Genomic DNA, 24345 nt, shown 5'->3' with positions numbered 1-24345 from the left:
GTGTTCTACACAATGGCAGAGTATTGCCTGCAGCGAAACTAAGAGTAACTTTTTGCACCCTAAGTAATGTCCAAGTCTCTCCCAAGGGCTGCATGTGGCCTCAAACAGCTCCACCAAGAATACACAGCAGCTCGTATTTTGCCTGAGGGGCAAAAAACTCACGAGCAAATTACTCCTTACACCAGTTACTGTTCTCTTCTCTCGTCATTGCTGGACGGAAAAAGAACAACATTTGGTGATTTTACTAAAAAAACAAACATGAAATTGTACAATTTTTTCCATAAGTGTAACTGACTTGTCTTCTTTGGGAGTTTTCATTGCTTATGAGTGATGAAACAAAATCTGCATATCCGAGTAACGTGAAATAGTCCTAATACTTCCCCAACAAACCACCTAATTCTGTGTTCCCACTGACAAAGACCCATTTCATCGCCCTGTTTTCCACAAAGATAAGTAGATCTAGGTTCCCACTAACAGTTACATGAAGGCTTACATCCCAAGTATTAAGGCCACAAAACTGTCCATGATTTAATTAAGCAAAGGAACAACTCCCCTCTGCATTTGGCAGAACTTGATAGCCCATGGATACAGCTCATTAGCAAAAGAAATCTCCATGACATTGGAGAAAAAATGTGCTTTCATAGGCCCAAGGGCAATGTTCCTTTTGACTGCTCTCACACAGTCAGTTCCTCTGTCCACCCTTTCAGTTCCTCTCTGGTCTCATCTCAGCAGACAGCACTAAGTGGTCATGACAAATATCACATCTACATAACCATAGTTGCTGGTTAAGCTTCTTTCATTGAGTGCACTAAAGATGGGCGCTGGACCATAACATTTGCAGATTGCACTTTTCTGATCATTTCACCTTATGTCAAGTCCAGGCTTAGAGTCAGCATTAAAACCCTGAAAGTAGTTTATGATATCAGTAAAAACAAACAAGAGCTGCTAAAAACAGCTGCTTGATGCAGCAGGAAATGGGGTTAATGAGAGCAGGGAGCCATAAAGCCAAAACAGTGACTTAAAATATGCTACAGTGCACCATAGAGTTTGTATTGCACCTGATCATAGAGAGGAACTGCAGAGTTGGGTGACACTTTCCTGTGGGTTCATTACTACAAGTTGTCTCTTTGCATTGTGTCAAAGGTAAATACTGATTTGTGTATCTTTAAGATTTCATTCTATTAAACCCCATATTTGATGCTATCAGCAATAGCCATTAATATGCTGTATGATTTCATCTCTGTAGTAGTTTTCATTGTTGTGTATAAAGTAGTTTCATTCTGTTGCACCTCAAGTGTTATCTACCAGGACTGAATTCTTAAGGATTACACCCTTGTAACAAGAAGACAGCTTGTGTAGTGGAGCATTGAAAAAAGCATTTCGTGTTGTCACTATGAAAAGACCAACCATCATTTTGTAAAGGTCATAGTGTTTGTGGGAACTGTTGTCTGGACCACTGTGGTTTACTGTGTGGTGCTGATAAGTTGAAATGTAGCTGCGGTTGTATAAATTCACATGATCCAGTAAGTCAGTCTTACAGTGTGGAAAAGCACACCTGTTACTGTAGGAAAAGTAAGCCCCACCTCAACGCTTCATCCCTCATTTTCAACTTTTTAATTAACCCCTCAACATAATGACAGCTGTTCATGTTTTTTAAATATATTTTTAAAGATGAAACTGTTTTTTAAGAGGATGCTGCAGAGATCATGCTGTGTTTGGACATAAACCCAGACAGACACCAGTTTAAATTGGACTCTGAAACAGTCTGTTGGTTAGAGAGGAAATGAGAGTATACAAGGTGTTCAAGAAGTTTCCCAAAAATGGTGGAGAGATAGAGATAGTGAGAGAGAGACCACAGATCATCGCCCGCCTTTCCCCCCACAGCTGTAGTAGGGGGTCCTGCGGGCTAGTCAGGTCCAGGGCCTCCCTGTTTCCTGACCCTGGGAGTCAGGGAACTCCAGGCTGCCTGGGCAGAAAGAAAGCACTCACCGACTGTGAAATATCTGCAAAGTATTAGTATTGCCTGGTGACAATGGCAGAGGCCCGCACACAATGCTGAGAAGTTCTGCACAGCAGTGCGCGATGACACATCCGGTGCAGGCCAAAAGAACACATCATCCCATTGTACACTATCAATGTGTGGCTGTGGGGTGCTCTCAGGGGAAGAGAGGCAATGTCTCCTCTTTGTTTTTATCTCTAACTGTCTTAATCCTTGCTCTTTTCATAGAGAGGCTGTGGTCTGGGCTGGACCTATGGAGCAGTGAAAAGAGCTTGACAGTTTGCAGGCAAGAAACAGGCTCCCAGACTCTAGTCAGCCCCTGTCACAACTTCCACTTTCACTTATTTTTCTTTTGAACCTGAGCCAACTTGAACTACCATTTCATCTCATCCCCTCCTCCTGAGCTACATTGTACTGCAGACTCTTCCCATTGCCAGAGAGACAGTATATACTGTAATAAAATATCTATATTCCTGGCACTGTGACAGTTTGGCCTCAGGTCAGGTGGAGAGCCGACTATAACAAGCTCTGCCACTTAGACAGAACCCAGCTTGAATTCGTAACAGTCATTGTACAGTTAAATTCACATTGTATATATTGACCTGCAAGTCAGAGCCAAAAGAAAAACGGAAGCACTTACTTCACAGTTGTTGTTCTTTGTCATCACAAGACATCTCACAGGCTTAAAACTGTAGTCCAGGATCCAGTTCACCAAGTACATTGATGTGTCAAATGAAAAACATGGGAAAGTTATACAAGCGTTTTCTATAAAATTACACCACAACTCTATGTAACATGGTTTCACACGCTACAGCTTGCATGTGCACACATGTGCATTGTGTGAAATGTTTTTTAAACCCACTGAAATGTGTTCATGTGGTAAAGTCCTCAGTGTAACTGGAACATTAACAGGAAGTAAATTATAAACTTGCCTTCCTGACAACACAGAACCAGCCGCCTGCAAAAATCCAACTCGACAAACATGAGCAAACAGCTAAAATGTTAAACAAACGCAGACAGGGCCATGGGGTGCCCCAGGTTTGTTTTAGGCAATATCATGACAAGAAGTAAAATACACAGGTCACTCAGCTACGAGCATGCCATCTAACATATAAGCAGAAAATGCTGTCAAAGTCGTTTGGCATGTCTAACTGCTGATGGGTAATCAATCACTATGTTTAACTGCGATGTGTTACACATAAAAATATAATATTAATTCATTAGAATACAAATTATTCACCTTTAACCATTGCCTTGTCCGTGCCTTTTCAAGTTGTTTTGTATTTCTCCTGACCATCTAAAATTTATTACAATTGCTCTAATTTGATCGTCATGTGATTGACTTCATCAAAATTGATTTAAGGATTTAAGTTTGTGCAAATGTCTCAGATTGCAAACTACACACTCCCTTTATCTTTTAAACGAGGTCAGAACAAAAAACAGTTTTTCAATAAAAATCTCAGAGGAAATGGCGTTCACCTTTCACAGATTACACATATTTTCAATTTTTTGGTATACATCTGACTTACATATATATATTTATTCAAGTCCATTTGTCACAGAGGACACTACCAAGAATAAAGACGAATGACAATACAAACTAGTTTTCCATGTATTAGTGACAAATTAGCTATCTTAGACTAAAATTGTGAGCCCCAGCAAGTGGCTTATAGAGACTGCAATGTTAATTACACCTCATAATGTGAAATTGTTGCTGAAACAAACTGACAGCTGTAATTTTCTTGCTGCCTTACCAGTATTGGGACGAACTATAAATGTAGCATGACAGGAAAGGCATTAGAATCAGTCAAATCAAAGATTATCCTCTTGGTAACATGAATATGCTCAGTACATTTCATTGCAAAGATTATTAGATATCTTTAAAGCTGTCAATTGATCTTGTCGGGTGTCACTGAAAGTCCTTGGACAGTGTGAATGCAAATGGATTGCCCTCCCATGACCATGAATGTGATCAGTACATTTCACAACAGATAACATTGCTATATAGCTACAGTATGTTTTTTGTGTCCAAGTGAAAATCTATGTTCCCTGATGGTTCTTAATCAGCATCTTGCTACCTTGTTCATATCAAAAATATGTCTCTGTAAGACCACAGGAGGAGTTTAATCTGTATTACAATTTCCTCTTTGACAGCAGCTAAGAAGAACTGCCTTAAAAAGACATCTGCTTTGACCACCATAAATGTTAAGCATGGACATGCTAGTCTATCAGCATTTAGGCACAGTGCTTTGCCCTGCACTCGAGCTGTGCAAGGTCAGAGCCCCATGTTGCCAGCCTGAGAAGGAGCCCAGCCAGAGCAGCCCGGGCAGCCAGGACTCCAGCCAAACAGCGAGGCCAGCTGGGTGCATTTCACGCCTGTTTTGAATCCAACCCAAAAAAGGCAAAGTTCTCCTGTTCAATGACGAGTATTCAGTTCAGTCATTGACACAGATGAATGGGGTTGTCATGCAAGCACCTGTATAAGCAATGACGCTGTAACGAGAGACTGGAAAGAGAGCTCTAGCTAAACAGAGAACACGCTCATCAGCACGTTCTCACAATGAGGAAGATATCAGGTTAATCAGTGCTGTGATCTCTCTCAGTTATTGCCTTCCTCACATTTATACTTGCGTGACAAGAGTTCAATCTGAAAAAGTAATTGAGTAATTATTCCCTTCAGTGTACTGAAGGTACAAACATTAGTACTGGACCGCATTCTGAAGTGATTGGATTTGTCCTACTGCTCAATCACTGTGAAGAAAACATGGCAATTTTGCATGATTGGATTTTGAACCAATGCTGTCTTCAAATTTGAACATGAAGGTTCATTGGAAGCAGAAGTTTGTTAAAACAGATCTTCCCTGTGGTTCCACTCAGTGGCCTTATCTGGAGCTTTTACCCACATGTCAAGGTCTTCCTAAGAAGATGGAGTATTCTCAGTTGTAATCTTCCCAAAGGTAGTTTTAGGACTTCTCATCTTAGTTGGCTTAAAAGTGAAAGTTCTGTCTTCAGCTCAACAATTGGCAATTTTGGTAGAAATATAGACTAGAAAATAGTGTTAAGGCCATGACATCCTACCATCACTTATTTAACTACAGGCAAGACATATCTTTTTTCAACCTTCATTTTCTCCCACATTGATATTTGGAACCAATACAGCTACTGCCCCACATTGTTGGCTGCAGAAGTCTGTTGACAGGGGTTTGGTGTCTTGCTTGAGACATCTTGGTATAGGTCTAGTGGAAGTGGTGTAAACTATTACCAATAGTCACTTTTGCTCATTGCCCATGTAATGTAAAGAAGGTATTTATCTCATCAAGTCCCTGTGTCCAACCTCGACAGCACACTGTCAGAGGCAGAAGTCTCCTCAGGTGGTCTGTGACTGACAGCTACCTGCTGACCCTGGCTAGACTCCACAACTATACTGGCCACACCAGCAATAATAACAGGAGGGATATTGATCCTCTCCCAGGCTATGTTTTCCTTCCACTGAGAGGATCTTCAAACACAGACCTCACAGCTGTCACAACAGAGGAGATTCAGGAGAAAGTTCAGATTGAGGTAAATGGACAGTATGGGCTGAGGGTACTCCAGAAACACCATCTGATGTTTGCTCAAATGCTTCAAACAGCCTATGTTAACATTTTCCTGAATAGCAAACTCTTGTGGCCATGCAGGTAATGACTTCCTCTGCTAGAAGCAAAGGATCAAGTAGCATGCAGTTGTCACACCTCTGAAAAACCTTTAAAGACTGCACAAAGAAGACAGTCATAGGGTCAGATTTGGTCGAGTCAAAAATTCGTCCCATGACTTGGCCCAGAAATATAGCAGACTACATGTTGGACCCAACCAATCATAGCTTGCCATGCTTTATGGTTTTTGTATGTATATAGATGATTGGGAAGGAGGTGCCTGAACCAGCTTCACTGGTCCACCTAACAACACCAATATCAGTACCTCTGCTTTGCCATGTCCATTGCTGTTTGTTCCTATGGGTCACTGTCACGGAACATGTTGCAGAAGTTATCAAACTAAGTGAGATGTATAAATGTATAATTTTGACACACTGATCTTTTAGTCTGTTGGATGCTGAATCGCTTGTTTTCCACGATGACACACAACATGCAATAAAATTAGCAATTGTCATGGCTTAGATTTTTGTCCCAGGTGCCATTCATCTGTCTGGTCAGTTCTTATTGTGTTGATGTCTCATCACAGCATTGGGGAAGAAGTCACGGTCAAACTGGTGCATTCTTTATCCAACCCGCACTGTTTTCTTTCAACTAGTTTTCATTTTGTCAGCTATTTTTACGTTTAACCGTAGTCTTAGTCCTGAGATCAAAAGTCCATGTTAGTCAAGTTTAGTCAACCTTGTCTTTTTATTTTTAGTTGACAAAAACATTTACCATTTTAGTCTAGGTTTTGGCAGAAATATTCCGAAAGCTGCTTTCATATAAATTTCATCCAACTGATTGTAGGCTAAAACAACTGGCACTGAAAATTAGTCACAAAATGACTGCTTGTATGATTAAGAATACAGCTTTGCAGAGATGCTGTCTGGTCTGGTCTTCATTTAAAGTTGCAGTAGATAAGATCGAGAAGAGAGCAGACTTAGCCTGAAAATTTGAATCAACACAAGTTCCATGTCACTCCCCCTCCCTCTCCGCTGCCCTCATGTCCTGCCTCCAAGCCCCTCCTCCCTGCAGCGTCTGCACGGCTGCCGTGACAACCAGTAACGTTAGCCTTAGCATTGCAAACAAGCCAACTCTGCCCAGCCGCTACATCACAGCCGCTAACATACTGTACACGCTCCAGAGTGTTACTGTAACAATCACCATATTAGCTTTATGGTTGTTTTGTTGTCTTAGCCGTATATGCTGTTGTTGGCAGCGGCAGTATGAACAGTTTCTCCTTTGAGGGTGGCTGTTGCTCCGCCATAGCTTTCAGTAGCCTCCTGACGCCGCTCACAGAGCTGATGACTGAGCGGCAGCCGGCAGCATGAGCAGAGGGAGGGGGCGGTTTGCAGGGTGTGTGAGTAGTGATTGACAAATGTCAGACACTCCCTCAGACGCTCCTCTGGCTCTGATTGGTTGTTTTGCGTCGGGCGCGGTGGATTCTTGCAAATCGAAGCAGTAGGTGGGACCAATGGAGCTGTTTTTTTCACAGATTACATGTTTCATGTACTGCTGTCTGGGCAACAAATTTGACAAAAAATTATTTTTATACAAGTTACCTACTGCAGTTTAAGCAATACATCCAGACATGAAACATGGTCTGATCTGCATATATATTTAGAACCAAGACAGTTCAAAAGAAATAAACTTAATTGGCTTAAGATCACACAAGTATGAGTAGCATAACTTTATTAAACATCTCAGCATTAACTTTACTTCAGTGTGTGTTTAGTGTACCTTGAGGTTTCTCTTTAGGTTTATCATATTCTTCCAGCTATTTTTTAGCAGCAGGGCTTCTTTTGTGACAGTAACATTACTAGCCAGATCCACGCTTTAACCCTGTTGGTGGTGTGTTGTTGGTGTGTTAAGCAGCTGGGAAGGTGATTTAGGCCCAGAGGAAAAGAAATATGCAGTTAATTATAAGATGGACATTTGGAATGCGTGATTGATTTTTAAAAAACAGTCTATGTAATTTTTCCTCTGCTTTGAGATTTTGCTTTAGTGTTTATTTTTAAATTCAATTTCAATCACCTCTTTCTTTTCTATCAGTGATACTGAAGGGAGATTTAGTCACAGTTGTTTAATGAAGTCAGTTTTGTTTTGTCAGCATCTTATGTTAATCATAGAATGACATTTTGTAAGCAAATAACCACTATTTCTAACCATGACCACGGGTTAGGGTCTTAACCAGAACCATGAGCCTAGCCCGTTCTCTACACTTAGTCAGACCTTAACCATAGTGAGGGTGAATCAGAAAACACCATATGAGTCACTGACAAACACTCATTCTTCCGCGATGATACTGACCTTCTTAGGTACAGGGACTTGTTGAGCTTGGCCTAGTGACTAGGTAGTAGGGGCAAACCATCAGAACTCAAAGTCAGTGAATCCAAAGGATTTTTGCTGAGACGAACATACTTTATGTCTTTTGCAAACTTGTCAAGGACAACTAAACATTAAGAATCTGTCAAAACAGTTCAGTCGCTTAGAGAGTGTATAATATAGGCCACGCATCAAGCAGTGGACTGTCTGCCAGTAAACTGTTTGTAGAACTGTTTGTGGGTTTGGCGATGGATGGGAGGATTATGGAGAGGTGATAAATTGTCATCTCAACAGTTTCAGTTGTGTCCAAACAGTTCAGGACAAGCCCAGGAGGGAGAGAGTAATTGCTCTCTGGCGATTCTAGTGTCAGAACTCAGACAGCCGGGAAGGATCTCTCCTGGGAGACATACAGTCGACTGCAGCTGGAAGTCTCTCTGCTGTCCACTTCTCACTTTCTAACATCTGACTTGGCCTGAAAAGAGAGATGTGAAACTATTCTGTTTCTTGTCAACATTTTTGGCACAGTGCTACATTACAGTACAGTCATTTTTCCTTCTGCTGCACTGTTTGGTTTTGTGCTCAGACTTGTGCTTTGATTTGTGTTATCAGCGTAGACAAGGATTCTCCTAATTCCTCTTCTACTACTTGATCACACATTTCCGGAGAGTGTACTTTTGTCGTCCCTGTTGCTTTATCATCATCCACACCATTATCATCACCACCACTCACTTCATATTACAGCAGTGTGTTAGTGACAGAGACCAGGTCCTGTTTTCTTACATTAATCAGACAGGCAAGACCACATGCTTAATGGATACATTTCCAATTACCAACACAAGGGAATGAACCCACGGAGCTATGGGAAATTTTGAGGAGGAGACAGTGACTGACCATCCAGTGGGATTTCCCAACACCAGGACAGTGGTGGCTCATGGACAGTAAGATATCAGGCATGTGGAGGTTTTCTTCCTCAGTTTTCGCCACCTCCAGTGTGATGTATTGTAAAACATATATTTTCCCTCCCTTCCCTCTCCAGCTGTGAAAATATTTTCTCTGTCAAACATCTGTTGGAGGAATGTGGGGACAGAGCCAGCCCGCTTCCTGTCAGTAAAGCTGCCGAGTGGTACACCCCCTCAGCCGCCCTCCCCTCTGCTGGCTGCTTCCCACAGTGGGTTCCCAAACCTGCCACATACTCCCATCTCACCAGCATCCTTATACTCACTTATACCCACAAATAGTTTTATATGTGTATAAGATATTGAACAATAGTTTGAGCCAGTATGACTACGCTGTGCCTGACTCAAATCAGGAATGTGCTCTATAGTTTCTCCCAGGAGAACTGTCCTATCAAACCCTAATTGGCTCTAATTGGATTGTCCATTTTTACATTATGACCATGTGAAAAGGCTAGGAAAATAAATTAATGTTGATCACATTAAAGCTGCACATCCTGCTCACCTGACTCTGCATCGCTGCTCAGCTCTATGGAGTTTTTATGCCTTTTTTTTACCTTATTTTCTTATTTTTTCAACCTTAAAACTCCACTCACATCAACCTCAGTTCCAACTACATCAGGGAGGTGTTTTCAGGAAAAAAACACTCATATAAACCCACTGTACACTAGTTTCTGAGTACCAGGGAGAGCACAAAGGTAGCAATTAGCCAGTGAACATAACTGAGCATTTAGCAGCTAAAGAGTGAGCTGAAAGATCTAAACAGAAATAAAGAGAGACTGGACTTGAATTTGTCACATGACCAGAAACACAAGTCGAAATTTGAAAGGTTATAATATGCCGATGTTGTTTTCAGCTTTTTCCAACTACCCCAAGCAGTGCAAAAGGAAAAGAAATCAATAGCCCTGTAAGGTTAATAGTAAGGTTTACATGACTAAATCATTGCTTAGGGTTAACAAGAAATGCTGCTGCTGTACTTATATTACATGTTTGTGGTTTAAACACAGTGTTAAATCAGCTAATAATACAGCAGGGGGCTCTTAAAAAGTGTAAAAAAAAAAAACAAAAAAAACACTGAGCATAACCTTGAGCTGCCATAAATTCCTGTAAACCTCCAAAAGCTGTCAACCATAATATTTTGTCACAATATTGTGCTGGTGGGTTTCATTTACTGGGAGGAGAAAAGTACGTTGTAGGCATTTACCGTAAAATGGATGTGTGATTTCATATGAAGAATTAGCTGACATTTTGAAAGGGGAATTGGTCATGTCAGTTAAGGTTTAAGTTAAAGACAAAGAAATTGTCTCAATTAAAGTAATGTTTCCATGCTGGTTAAGCATAAACAGCTTTAACTGAAAATGAATTCTGCAGGAGGAAAGGGGTCGCCATGCCCAACCACATCCTGCTGACTGTGCCATAGAACAGGCTGCTAATAATTAAAGACAATATGTTCAGGAATTCAAGTATGTTCTCTGTAACAGTTGGTGTTAAGCTGTCTGCCTGAAAGCAGCCTAAAATATCAAAGAAGTAAAAGTATATGTTCTCAAGCAATGTAACCAATACATACATCAATCCTCCACCCTTTGCATTCCATATGAGGTACATTATAGACACTGTCATATACAAATCGTTACACCTCTGTGCTTTCTGTTACTGAACATATATATGTTTAAACTGCAGATAGATGTTTCACTAATCTCATTACTTGAGTTAACCATCATTGAGTCAATTTAGTGCAAAACCTTAATAGCAAAATATAAAGTCAATCTAAAATCCTACAGCCATGTTAAGATTTACATTAAGGGAATGCCAAAGTTATTACAATTCATTTTTAAGAGGAACTTGAATATGTGCACTAATTTTTCGAGATATATCACTCAAAACCTCATGGTGACATTGGAGGAAAATTCTGAGGAATCACCTAAGTCAGCAGTATTCATCATCCATGCGCCATGAATACTTGTAATACATTTCTTGGCAATCCATCCAATAGTTGTTGAGACATGTCACCATAAACCCAAAAGGTCAACCTCATGGTGTTGCTAGAAGAAACGTCAGAGGATCATGAAAGTGATTGGGATTCATCCTCTTGGGGCTATGAATGCCTGTACAAAATGTCATTTTAATTCATCTAATAGTTGAGATAATTCACTTTAGACCAAAGTGGTGGACCAGCTGACAGACCGACGTTACCATCCCGGCGCCATGCTACTAGCATTCTGACCTTGGCAACACCTAATGACAGTATCTACTCATAAGGCTGCTGCATCAGCTTTTTTATGGGATTTCTACAAAAACAAAAACTGAAAGGATGACATGACAGTGAAAAACAATACTATGAAAGAATCCTTAATCACACAAAAGTATATACTCTGGGGTGTTAACCTTGGCTTGCTAGAAACACCATGAGACTCTGCTAATAATGTTCACCTCAACCAATAACTCTGCTGAGGTGTTCTTGATTTACATGAGCTGCTCTCCCTGCAGGCATCAGTAAAACATCACATTAAACAACCACTATGACTCAGAGATCAGATAAACAGCTTTCCATCATCAGCCATGGCCCATAGCATGATGGACAATAATTTGTCATTTTCTCTCAACATGGACTTTGCATTTACGCTTGACGACTTGTTGATGTGCTGTGCACACTGCTGCAATAACCCTGGGGTCATGAAACAAAGACAGTTTCTGTCAGTCGCTGCTGTTTATGTACTGACAGCTCTTAGCACTTTCATCGCATTAGGTCAATCACTGTCCTTTGATTATCTACCCACATCATCAGTCTGCTTATTCTGTCTCTGGCTTTGTTTCTATAAATATCCCTGTAGGCATATGTACAGACATTTATATGTCAGCATCAGATTATTGTGATGATGTACAATGGAAACCAAGGGTGTGAAGAGCCACATATTTAGTAGATCTTAATATTGTGATTTTCATTATCATTGGACCAAAATAATTAACAGGTTACATGTTACCAGTTTGTTCCACTGGCATAGCCTGGAGTAAGTTACAGTGGCCTGAATGGGTATTTCACTTTGAATATTTATGTGAACAGTTGGCTAATGGCTAGTATAATTTCATTTCTTTACATGAGTTGTAATTTCCCAAGAGGGGATTAATAAAGAACTTCTTAATGTTACATTAAGGCTACTTAAAGCTGCAATCCCCTATATTTTTACATTTTATGTGAAAGAAGTCACTTGTATGTGACAAATCAACATGGTCACCAGCTAGTTGCTAACTAGTTGCTAGCTGGTGGAACATAGTGGAAAATTTAGCAGCCATGAGGCAGAAATTTGTTGGAGGCTCAAACAGAGCTGACAGGAGAGTGAATATTGAACTTACATTCCCCATGTGGCCAAAAACTCAACTCCAAATGAAGGCAAAGATATCAGCGGTAATAACTTTATACTGTGGTAATAAGAATGTCAATTTTCTTTACAACTTGTTCTGCTGCCCTCAACTGCTCAAGACCTTTATTAATGCAGATCAATTGCATTGCCCATCATTGTTATAGTTAACAATAATGTTGTGCTCGACAATTGCTGAGATTGTGGAACACGACAATATCACTTCACAGAACTCAGATAGAGCATGATTCTGAGCTGTCAAACCATCACACTGATTTAAAAAAAAAAAAAAAAACAGGTTTAAACACACACAGTTTTTCTGATTCTGATTCAGATGGGCTCACTGCTTCATTTGCCTGTTTGTATATAACCTGTCAGATCATGGTGTTTCTTCACCCTACTGATGCCATATCAAAGCACTGGCTTTGTCGAATCCAATGTAATCAGGACTGATAGAAACAATATCCACACCTACAACACCCAGATTGCAATAAAATGAAATTATTACACTGTATAAGGTTAGGCAACTAAACACTTAAGTAAGATTCTGGATATGGTGGTGGTTACTTCATATCTACATAATGCTTTTGATAAAGGTTATGTATTTATTTATTATGTATAAATCTTATAAGTGAGACCAGGCTCAGTTTAGGCTAAGCAGAGGTCCATGATTCAATCAGAGGTCATCCACTCAATTGAAATAGACCATTGGTCTTCCTTGGCTCTTCCGCTGTGGTGTGAGTGACCTCCAAGGTCAGGCTGGCCAGGAAGCAGATGGGCTGGGGTCTGAGATATCACCACATGCTGTGGTCAGTTGTGATTGGCCACGTTCCTGTGAGGCTGGACGATGACAGAGTGTGTTATCAGAGCTGAGTGTGAGGGGCCTGCTGTTTGACTTTGGCTGCAATAGGGCCTGACAGGAGCAGCTGGGCCGCTGCACAGGGTTCCCATTATTCATTTGGGGTCCTGGCATTAGCACTTTTGCACACTGCTGTGCTGGGGGTGCTGCTCCAACTGCCATTTACTGTACAATCAAATCTGTAGAGGGACATGACAGAGGAGAAGGCAGTCGGTGGCTGCGAGTGTTTCCTGCCAAGAATCCTGAAAGACGGTCATGATACTGGGAAGAGTAGTTGTGCTGTAAACAAGAGTAATCTCACATTTAAACTGAACGCACCTTAAAGATGGTATTGTTTTTTTGGAGAGAATGGGGGACAGTGGCAAAACAAGTTGCATCATTTACATATTGTTACCTTACAAAATTAATATGACAAATGTGTGAGCAAACGGCCGTCTAATTTATGCATCCAGTTTGTGCCAGAAACAGCTGCCTGCTGCTGCTGGAAACAAGGTTTCAAACCAAAACAATGAGCTTAAAGAGTCTAAAAAGCTCCGTAGAGCCAAGAGGAACTACACTTGGGTTTATCACTACAAGTGACTTTTTTAATATTACACAGAGTCATTGGCCTATTGTAAAAATATTAAACAGCAGCATTAATAATAATCATTATGCTGTTGGCACTGCCCATCTTTACGCAGAGTGGAATGAAAATAGCTTCTTCTAGTAGCCACAAAGAGGGTTTCATACTGTTCTTTTGTGTTGCCCCTTTTAGGCTGAGCCTGGTGTGTGTCTTTAAATGACTGTAATGACTGTGATTCTAAGGATTTTTAAAATAGACCCCATCTCTTTATTGTCCCCGTTGCACAACAGAGAATTTACAAATCCTGGGCCCAGCTGCACTATCATCTATTCCACAGGGACCTCAACTGATTACAGTGGTTGCCTTCTACTCTTCCTGTCTGTGAAGCACCAATTCTCACTGAGCTCAGTTCGTCGAGCAGCTTGTCCTCCCTTTGCCTTCCCCCCGGTGGGATGATTAGCACTGAGATGTGGACAGTGAGAGTAGAGCATAAAATCTGGGCTAATCCACTGCCCCCCTCTTCTGCACTCTGCACCTCAGCTCAGGATAATAACCCCAGACTTCCTGCCAGGAGTCAAACAAGGATCCAGTATATCCGAGCATACTTGTAAAATAATCTTATTATGGAGCCACTGAGCACATTAATTGGTGAAGCAGGAGTCTTTCATTCCATTTCATCTCAAGTGCAGCGTGGTGCTGATTGTCCATGGTTGATGCCCCAGTCATACCATTCCTCCTGTTGCCAATCTTTATGCTAAACTAAGATAGCCAACTGCAGGCAGGAGGTTCATGTTTCAAAAAACAGATAAGAGAGTGGTATCAACCTTGTCATCTGACTCTCAGCAAGAAAGTAAAGCATATTGTGCATGTCAAATAATTATTTTGTCACAAAGAATTTGTAAAATAAGGATTTAGGTCAGCTGCTTCCACACTGAGCCATAACTGTTTACTGTGTGACTGCAGGTGGTAGTATTTTCAAATGAAGGGGACCTTATTTTGGAACGAAAGTCTTCAGTTCCTTATTATGAGTCATGCCATAAAACAGGGTTAATGTTTGTTCAGAGACTGAGGGAATCTAACCAGAAACAGCTGTGGATGTGTTGATTATGCCCCAGTGAATAGAAAACTGCAGTGGCCTCTGGTCAGTCGACTCGACAGCTGGCTGCACTGTACTGTGTTCTTCAGAGAGAGTGACTGGGAAGATTGACAGAACGTTGAGAATATTTTGGAGAAATTGTATCATTTGGAATGACTAACTAGCCCATGTTGTGTGTAGAGTCTTAAATCTTTGCTGTTCAAGGTTACACGATCAAAGCACATCTGCTGGAGTTTGGCTAAATATTGGACAGTTCTGCTACTGAGGCTTTTTCCAGCTCCATGTATTAAATTGAAAAAGTTCTTTGAGGAGGTGACATGTTGAACAGATTTAATCATTCAAATGTCAACCCAGACTGGACTTTATTATACATGACCTTGTCTGACAAAGGGATTTTTGCATAAATGGTAGTTAATGGTGTATTTTCCATTTGGACTGGGAGAGAATGGAAAAATGTGTCCCATCTCTGGTGAATTAAAGTGTATTAGTTCATGCTGTTATACACAAACTGGAGAGCTTAGAAAAAGGGAAGCATTTCAAAAAATACTTAATTGAATAATGACTCCATGATTCGTTATTTTGTGGGCATTCAGTAATAATGTCAACACTGCACTAAGCATATGCTACAGCCTGTATCAAGCGGCCTGACTGGCACAAACGAACAAAGAGTATAAAACTGGCTGATAAATTAAGCATATTGTTGACTTTTCATTACTTATAAAACTAAATTTGCAGTTAATCCTCAAAAAAAAAAATCACATGCCTGCAAGAATTTGTTCGAATTGTTGTTCTGAAAAAGGAAAGAATTACTTCAGACCTCAGCCCTGAATTACAAAATGATATGGACAGAAGACACACGTTGTTCTGTTTATGCTACATTGTGTGCATGCAGGACATATTCACACATGCAGATTCATCTCCAGATAACGCTTTGGATTGACAAAGGTCTTCCTTGCTAAACCCAGTACTAGTGACATTTTACACTAGTGGTTCTTCATCAAAATTTCGCAATAATGGCTGGATCATCCTGTTAGCTGTGGGGCCCCATTCAGACCCTGTATGTGGTCATTTGGTTCAACACAAATTTTTGTAAAAGTATACATTATGTAAATATGCGGCCTGCCTCAGGGCCCTTATTATGTGCTTTAGTGTACCCTTTCTGCAAAACAGCTAAGTGGGATGCTACATGGACAACATCAGAATTAAAATGTGTGAAACACTACAAAATAGTAACCTAGTATCCAACCCCCTTTAATATTTCCTACTTTGAGATTTTTTGCTTAGGACTTGATAGGTTTTTAGGGTATAATTATGTCACTGTGGGAATACTGAGGTGCACAAAATTCAAATCTTTCATATTTGTCAGTACAATTGACTGTATCGTGAATTCTGCCTCCTGATGATACCTTTTGAAGTCTGTCATGGATGTTGGACTTCAGCTGTAAATCCAAACAGAAAATCTAGTCCGTGCACGCCACTGTGACTCCCAAGGTATTACCTCCATATTGCACAGTTGAGCACCCTACTGCTGTCATCCAATGCAACCATTCAGTATAAATGTAAGAAGTACTGTGGTGTGAGCTATACTGTATGTAGCAAGGCAGAAACTGAAGGTGTGGAGGTCAGGGTGGATGGGTATGTAATGCATTTTTCTTTCACACAGGAGACCAGAGTTCATGTCCTGTAATGGACTTGGAATTAAAGTGCTTTGTTATTAGCTGTGACATGATCTTTCATGTTTAAGTTGCCTAATCTTGACCCTAATTGAGAGTTTTAGTTGCCCAACTCTAACCTGAACCAAATGTTTTAGTGCAGTCAGTTTTCTTTTCTTCAGTAGGGTCAGGGGAAATTTTTTCAAGTCAAACACAAAAGTCAAAAACAACATCCCACCAAACAGGACCTCAGCCTTAACTAATGGTGGATCCCATATTGAGAGTCAATATGTGTGTAGAAAAATGGATGTACAGTTGCATTGTAACAACTCTTAATGACTTTTGTCCATGAAGAAATGAAGGATTAAACACTCTCACATTACCAAGAGCTGGCTGTTGTGTACACTGTAATGAATACACCGTGGCAGAGAGTCACAACTGCAGAAGTAGAGGGAACGCCTCAGTCCCTGAGAGAAAAGCAAATCATTTCTCACTCTTTGAAAAATAAGCTTGGCAGATAGAATCACCTGGAAATGTTCCAGATGGGTTCAAACAAAAACAGAGAGCGAGGTTCAGTGCATGGCAAACAACGCTGCTTATTTGAGGACGTTTGACTGACTGTTATTACTTCGTCTTTTGAGGGTAACACGGTGCCACTCAGACAATTATTACAGCAAGTACTGCATTATGGTCCTGCACCAGAGGTGACTTCTGATCTCAAGTGTTTAAGTGTCTTTGCATTTTGTTCACAACACTGTGAGGACACTGATTTATGTTCCGCAGTTTGAAAAATGTGATGGATGTTGGAGAGTGGGAGGAGGAGAGCCAGCGCTATTCATTCTCTGCATGTGAAGGGTCACAGAAGGATGTGGAGTACGTTGGCAGCAGTTCTGTGTCTATGATCAACATGGCTGATGTGCACCCATGACCTCTGTAGCTCCAGGGAACAGATTAAATCTCCTCTCACATGTCTGACACAGGAAGCGCAAATGTACACAGCCATCATTTTGTTATGGGTGTGAGCAGTGAGCCATTAGAGCTATAGTGTTTTTTTGCTGATGTTTGTTGTTTTTTTGCACCCATGGTCTTCAACACATCTGGCCGAATGTGACTGATGCTTAATATCTGAATATTTCATTATCACCCCGTCAATATTTCATAACACTTGCTTTTAAGTCAGCCTTGACCTCTTCCCATTCTCCTTGCAAAGTATTAGAATACAGATTAGACAGGAGTGATGTTGAGGGATGTATTTGTCATTATATGTCAGAGCTGGGCGTCAGAGGGAGTTCAACACTGCAGAAAATGTCGAGTACCACTGGGAGTAGTTTTCCTATAAATCCGCGTTTTAGACTCACCACTGGATAAAATCACATGCTTTGATATTTGAGGTGGACATTTTCTTCAGTGTGGGATCTGTGACCAGGAGGAGCGTGATTTACAACTCAGGGAATCTGGAGAGTGACAGGCGTGATGGGTCACCTACAAGATTGATTGTAAATTAGAGCCCCATCACATGAGGAGAGCCCTGCCCTGCCCGGCCCGGCCAAACCCTCTTATACATCCAACAACATCTATCTGCATTCAATCAATAAACCCTTCGAATGCAGATATACAGCACGGTATATGCGCAGGTATCTAGAATCCATAATGCATTTCAGTGCTCTTTCTGGTTGCACGTTAATTAAACCTTGACAGCACACAGGATCCAAATTCTGCAACCCTGATGGAATTCTAATGGATCCAGAATACACATGTAAAGGGTTCCAAAATCGTAACAGTTGTCCAAGGCATCAACATTGCATTTACAGTCCTTTTGAATCCTGATAATTACCCATAGACCACTTAAGAATCTAAATTCATACCCAAGAGCTAAGCATAATATATGTTTGGAGGTCCCCAAAATCTAGAACATACCTTTATAGTCCACCAAACTTCAGGATCTGTAATTAACCTTTGCATTCCTCAAGAATCTGGCATACCTTTACACTTTTCATGGATCCAACATGTACTGTATGTTTAGGTGGCCCTTAAATCTAGAATACACCACTGAGGCACTTCCGATTCCTAATACTTACACAATGGCAGCACACTAGGTCTATCATCAACCTTTAAGCTACTCCAGAGGCCCTGCTACACTCCAAGAATGAGATGAATACATCAGTACACAGTAACAAGCCTAGAATAGGCCTTTACCAATCCTCCGCAATCCAAATTCAGAAAACCCACCAAAATTTGCAGGAAACAAAATTAACTTCTACATTCTTCCTAGATCCAAAATATCCATACTCATATTCATATTAATTGCTTTATTGCATCTCAAAATCTGGAATATATGTTTATAAATTGTTAAGAATCAAGATAAATGTCCCCTCAGGGTCCAAAGGACACCTTTATGGTATTGGAGGATAAACCTTAAACCTTTACAGGTCCCAAAATCTAAACAGATATCCAGATCCAGGATCCAGATAAATATTACTATAAAACTTGTCTTCCAGGAAACAAAATTGAACTCTGCATTCATCCAGAATCCATAGTGCACCTTGCTGGCTTTAAAAACCTAGAATAAATGTATAAATATCCAAAGGATCCTTCATTGCTTTATCTTCTCCACTAGTCTGGAGAATACACCTTTATGGGCCTCACAAATCTAGAATAAACCTTTCCAATCTTCTCTTCAATGAGTCTACAGTTTTCCTTAGCACACCTTTTCATAATCCAGATCTATACGCCTCAACTGTCTCCCAAGCAATAAAATCCACCTTCATTTATTTGTTGTTTCTTACAATGTGTTTAAAGCATCCAGATGAATACAGCCGAGCTTTCACACTGGATATAAGATGCTCCTTTAATGTCATTATGAATATCCAGATACCCATATCCAGATAAATACACCTCATAATTAAATTCAGCATGTAGGTCTTTACAGTCCTCTTGAATCCAGAATGCATCCTTGAACACTTTCAAAATCACCAATCTTTTCTCAGAATACACCTCTACAGATCTCCAGGGTCCCAAATAGACCTTCACAATCCTCTGAGGTCCATATGGTAGTGTGGTGGAATACATTTGTTGTGCTTGGTTACCATTCTGCAATCTGTACAGACAGCACAGTCTGCTGCAGATAAGGTCCACTCCGATGCCTGAACAAAAAGTGGCACTCCAGTGAAAAGGACATCTCAAAGAATACATAATACATAATTCATTGTTTGAGAACACTCAGCTGACTCGGCCTCCCTGTGACTGAACACAGCAGGTTTTCTTCTTCATCTTTTATTTCTATGTAAAGCAGTGATATGACAGTAAGACATAGTGTATCTTTACCCCGTATGACACCCCGAGTGGAAATAAAATGCTTCTATAATTGCTGTATAGCTGCAGCCATAACACTCAATAAGTGAGCCATGCCAGATCTGCAGATTTGTGATCTGTCTGCCATGCCACCATTTTTCATTTTTCATTTTTTTCACTCAGCATTTCAGAGGAAGGCTGGCAGGGGTCCCGTCCTGCAGCAACTGGGAAACAAAAGAGGAAGAGAGCCTCCTTCCTCCTCGCCAGGAGGCCCTGGGGAGACGCTGCAGCTGGTTCTTCAGCTTCAATCTGAGAGCAACACTGCCCTCCAGAGTGTCTGCTGCTGTAGCTGCAGCTTCAGAGGAGGGGTGGGGAGGGTGGCAGACAACCAGCCTGGTGTTTGCTGGTGCATTGAGGGGGGTGACAGTGGTGGGGAATGCTGATGATGATAAATCAGATTGTTTATCCTCACTGGATCTGATTTAGTGCTTTGTTTTCTCATGCAGATGTTGACTAAGCCGCAGCAACAGCGTCTTTGTGTCTGCATGTTGCGGGAAATGTACAGTGTGTGTGTGTGTGTGAGTGTGTGTGTGTGTGTCTGTTTGTGTGTGTGAGAGTGCGTACATCGTGCAAATATCCTGTGTGATTTGGATTTAAAGTGTACCTGAAAAGCTCATTAGCAGAGATCTGACAGTTTTAAGGTTAATTGTTCATTAAGGATGATGATGATGATGATGATGATGATGATGACACACGATGAAATAATTTCAAACCATGTTCAGGGCTGTGATTGTGATTTTCTCTGATTGGGTGACAGTTATAGACTCATTAAGTTGATTCAGTTCTCTTGTTGACAGGCTTTTCTCTCACACATGTCAGAAATCCTCAGTCATTACAAGTCTTAATGTGTCAGATTCAACCTTCAAGATGGATTTCTCTTAAAATGAGAAGATGTTCTGTACCCAGTACGGGTGATTGGGAGGGACTGAAGAGGTTTGGTCTAGATTTTGGAGCCCTCTAAATGTGTTTTTTCTGGATCCATGTAAACTGCAAAGGTGTTTTTCAGATCCTTCAGGGATGAGGAAGTTATTTGGGTCCCAGTGATTCCATTTCTTTTGATTTGAAATACACAAATGTTTAAGATTGATTCTGATATGTTTAATACAAAATATCTTAAAATCTGGCTTTGTTAGGCAAAAGAGGTAAATGAATTAAAATAAAAGTAATTTTATTCTTATTCACCAGAATTAGACACCTGACAATGTAGTGATGGCTTTGAAACATTTAGACAGCAGTGATTAGAGAGGTAAAATGTAAATGACTGTTTTTGATGTTTGATGTTTTTAAACACAAATCTTACAGAGAATATGACAGGGTTTGATTGGTGGCTAATGAGGTGGGTGAGATTCTGACGGTCAGTATTTCGCAAAATTCTGCTGGCGTGAACATTTAGAACTGGTTCTCAGTTTGACGGAGACACAGTGTAACTCGTTTTAGTCTCTGGAGTGGATGTTCATTCATTCATTCATCTTCTATACCCACATATCCCTTTCAGGGTTGTGGGGGGCTGGAGCCTATCCCAGCTGGCAATGGGGTACACCCTGAACCGTTTGCCAGCCAATTGCAGGGCAACAGAGACAGACATATAACCATTCACATTCACACCTATGGTGTGGTCTGTGGGAGGAAGCCGGAGTGCCCAGAGAGAATCCACGCATGTAAGGGAGAGGCCCTGCCCGACCCGGGGATTGAACCAGCGACCTCTTTGCTGTTAGGCACGCGCACTACCTGCTGCGCCACCGCGCTGCTGGAGTGGATGTAAATGACAAAACTTAAATCTTGCCACAGTAAGTATTGATAATTCTGCACTTCTGGCTCATTATCATAAATATGACTAGAATATTTAGTTTATCGACTATCAGGCAGCTGTGGAACACAAGTGCAGTCATACAGACTGTTCATGTAAATGCAGTCCTCATCTTGCAGACACACTTCATTTTAAGAAGTCCTATAGTTATGGTCTCGATTTGTGCACTGTTTTTGTTTCTTGCCCTGCCTGTGTTTGTCCTCTTCCCCTCTTGTTCTCTCTCTCTGCAGCGCTGGAGTGTGGAAGGAGGCGGGTCGATCTCCTGGCCACTTTGGAGACACACCTGAACGGCATCAGCTCATCAGCCGCTGGCTACTTCAACCAGCCTTTCCACCTGCTCAGTGCCGGAAGATTTCTTGGTTTGCTCACACGTGTCTTGCCACGTTGTTTGCCTTGCTCCAGCGTCTTTGCTAGGTTATTTCCGTTCTCTGTTTATTTTTAGTGTTTCCCTGAGAAGGTGATTTTTGGTTCAAGAGTATTTCTAGTTTTTCCCCATTGTGGTGTTTTCAAGTTTTTTGCCTTTTGCAGTTCACTTTGCCTTTTTCCCCTAGCAGTGATCTTTCATTGCCCTTTGTTTGTACTTTTTTTTTTTGGGTGAAATAAACTCTGTTCCTCGTTCTCTGCAATCTGGGTCCTGGCCGTGTTTGTCGTAGCTCATACCGTAACACCTATAACCTAATTTTCTGTAAATAAGTAAACCAATATTTCATGTGATCTGATCTCCAATAAAAGTTCATCTTTCATTCTCCATCTTTTGTCTAGATATTCATAAAATAATGTAAGCACAGGAAGCTGCTCTGGAAACAAGTGGAATGCTCTTTCTCTGCTGTGTTGCTGTATATGAGACTAAGTGTCTTGTTAAAATGGATCTGTTGCAGTATAGCCACTTCATTTATTGCATGGTGTGCAGGGTAACATACACACAGCACAGAGCATTCTGGTATATATGCCAAATTGTTCATTTTGCTCATTTCTGGTAAATAACGATCTTTGCAGTAAAGAAACAATAAGATGTCCAAGATGATTCAGAAAACAATTCTGAAAAATCTGTTTAACTCATATTAAGAAATCTATTTGAGCCCATTTTTGCAGGACTGACAGACTACTGAGAAATGGCAGTTTTTCTATAGCTGTAGCTGTGTGTGTTGAGTGCCCATAAATCAAGTTTGTGAGTTTGTCTCATTCCTGGAAGAAAGCATCCAATCCTCCAAACACTGTAACCGTGCTGAGTAAACGGATACTCTTGAACAAATATTTGGCCATTTTAATTGGCTGTCTTTGCTTTGAGCCACTTCTCATTTCTCAACATTTTTTTTTATCTCTCTCCTCTCATGGACTCCATGTCTGCTCTCTCTTATCTCTTACTTTTTGATTTCTCTCTCTGTCAGCCCATCTCTATCCTCTATCCTTCTTTCTTTTCGAGATTATAAGGATTTATTCTATCATTTTTCATCTGCAGAATTTTTCTTATTCTGGTCTCCCTGTGATCCTTTCTCAAGGCTTTGTTCCACACAATAACCCTATAATAATCTCTGATCTTGAGCTTGAGTTCAGTGTACAAGGGATCAGACAAAGTAATAGAATGACCTTATTCAATAGCCATGTAGATAACCAGCTTTATCCTTTATCCTTATGATGTAAGCTCATAAGGGTCGATGTTGATTCAACTCAGTGGTCTGTAGCTGGTGTATCAGTCACGAACACTGCAAATTTATGACGAGATGCAAAGATTATATAGTTCCAGTAAAAAAAGAGAGAAATGGGCCTTTAAGAATCTACAGTATGCTGCTAGATAGACAAAGTAGAACAATGTCAACAGCTGCATTAATTGAGTTTTTAGCCCCTTGGGGCAGCTGCAGACGCTGTACATCCATGTAATCCTCGTGCATTCAGTGTGGCAGCACGTGATTTCCTTCCATGTTATTTGACCTTTGAAAATATGGTTAAAACATCTTTTTGTCTTTGGACTCATTGTTCTCCTGCTATCGTCCATCCATCAGCTGCACCTACACATAACTCATTGTTGTTAACTTTCTCAGAGCTCACTGACGCAGGGAGAGCAGGCCACAACCTCCCCTCCAGGCTAAACTCACAATGAGCTCTCCTTTCACAATAACTTTAACATTGTAATATTATAACACAACATAGGGCACATGTGGATGGGAAACGTGATGATAACAGGAGTTTCCCTCACAGTGCTTAGCTATGTTCACCGGCTAACTGTGTGTGTCTACTGGTTGGTGCTGAGCAGGTGGTGTATAGTGGCTTCTTGTTAAAAAACAGCTGCCTGTCGTGGCTGGAAATTAGGTTGATGAAACTGAACCAAGTGGAGTAAAGTTGTGTGGACATAAAACCAAAACCATGATCTGAAAGATGCTAAGATGCTCTGTAGTTGGTGATGGTGATTCTCTGTGGGTTTGTCATGACAAGGGACACCTGTTACATTAGACTAATAAATATTTGACCCATTGTTAACATGAAATCTAATTAGTATTGCAGCTTTAAGCTACTTTAGCATACATTCAGGGCTTGTTAGGGCTTGGGCTTGTTCATGGGACACATGCAGTGGTGAGATCATGTCTGGGCAATTTGCCAAAGGGGTTATTGAAAATCTATTTAATCCAGCATTTTGATCAGGTTAATTTCAATGTTTTACAGGTTTCAGGTCATTCAGTAACAGAACATATTGAACACGAGTAAAAATCATGTTGCGA

At 40.8% G+C, this 24345-nt stretch overlaps 1 long non-coding RNA gene across 1 annotated transcript in view; it reads left to right on the top strand.

The window, feature by feature from the left end:
* LOC143336405 (uncharacterized) overlaps positions 1-22334 on the top strand; it is a 74836-nt gene extending 52502 nt beyond the window's left edge. Inside the window, exons 2-3 of the long non-coding RNA XR_013078521.1 lie at positions 19948-21611; positions 21862-22334. This is a non-coding gene — a long non-coding RNA (uncharacterized LOC143336405). The remainder of the gene's footprint in view (positions 1-19947; positions 21612-21861) is intronic.
* The last annotated feature ends 2011 nt before the right edge of the window (positions 22335-24345 follow it).

The sequence above is a fragment of the Chaetodon auriga genome, chromosome 18 (genome assembly GCF_051107435.1).
Source record: "Chaetodon auriga isolate fChaAug3 chromosome 18, fChaAug3.hap1, whole genome shotgun sequence".
Taxonomy (NCBI): Eukaryota; Metazoa; Chordata; class Actinopteri; order Chaetodontiformes; family Chaetodontidae; genus Chaetodon; species Chaetodon auriga.
This window is presented reverse-complemented; position numbering and strand designations above follow the sequence as displayed.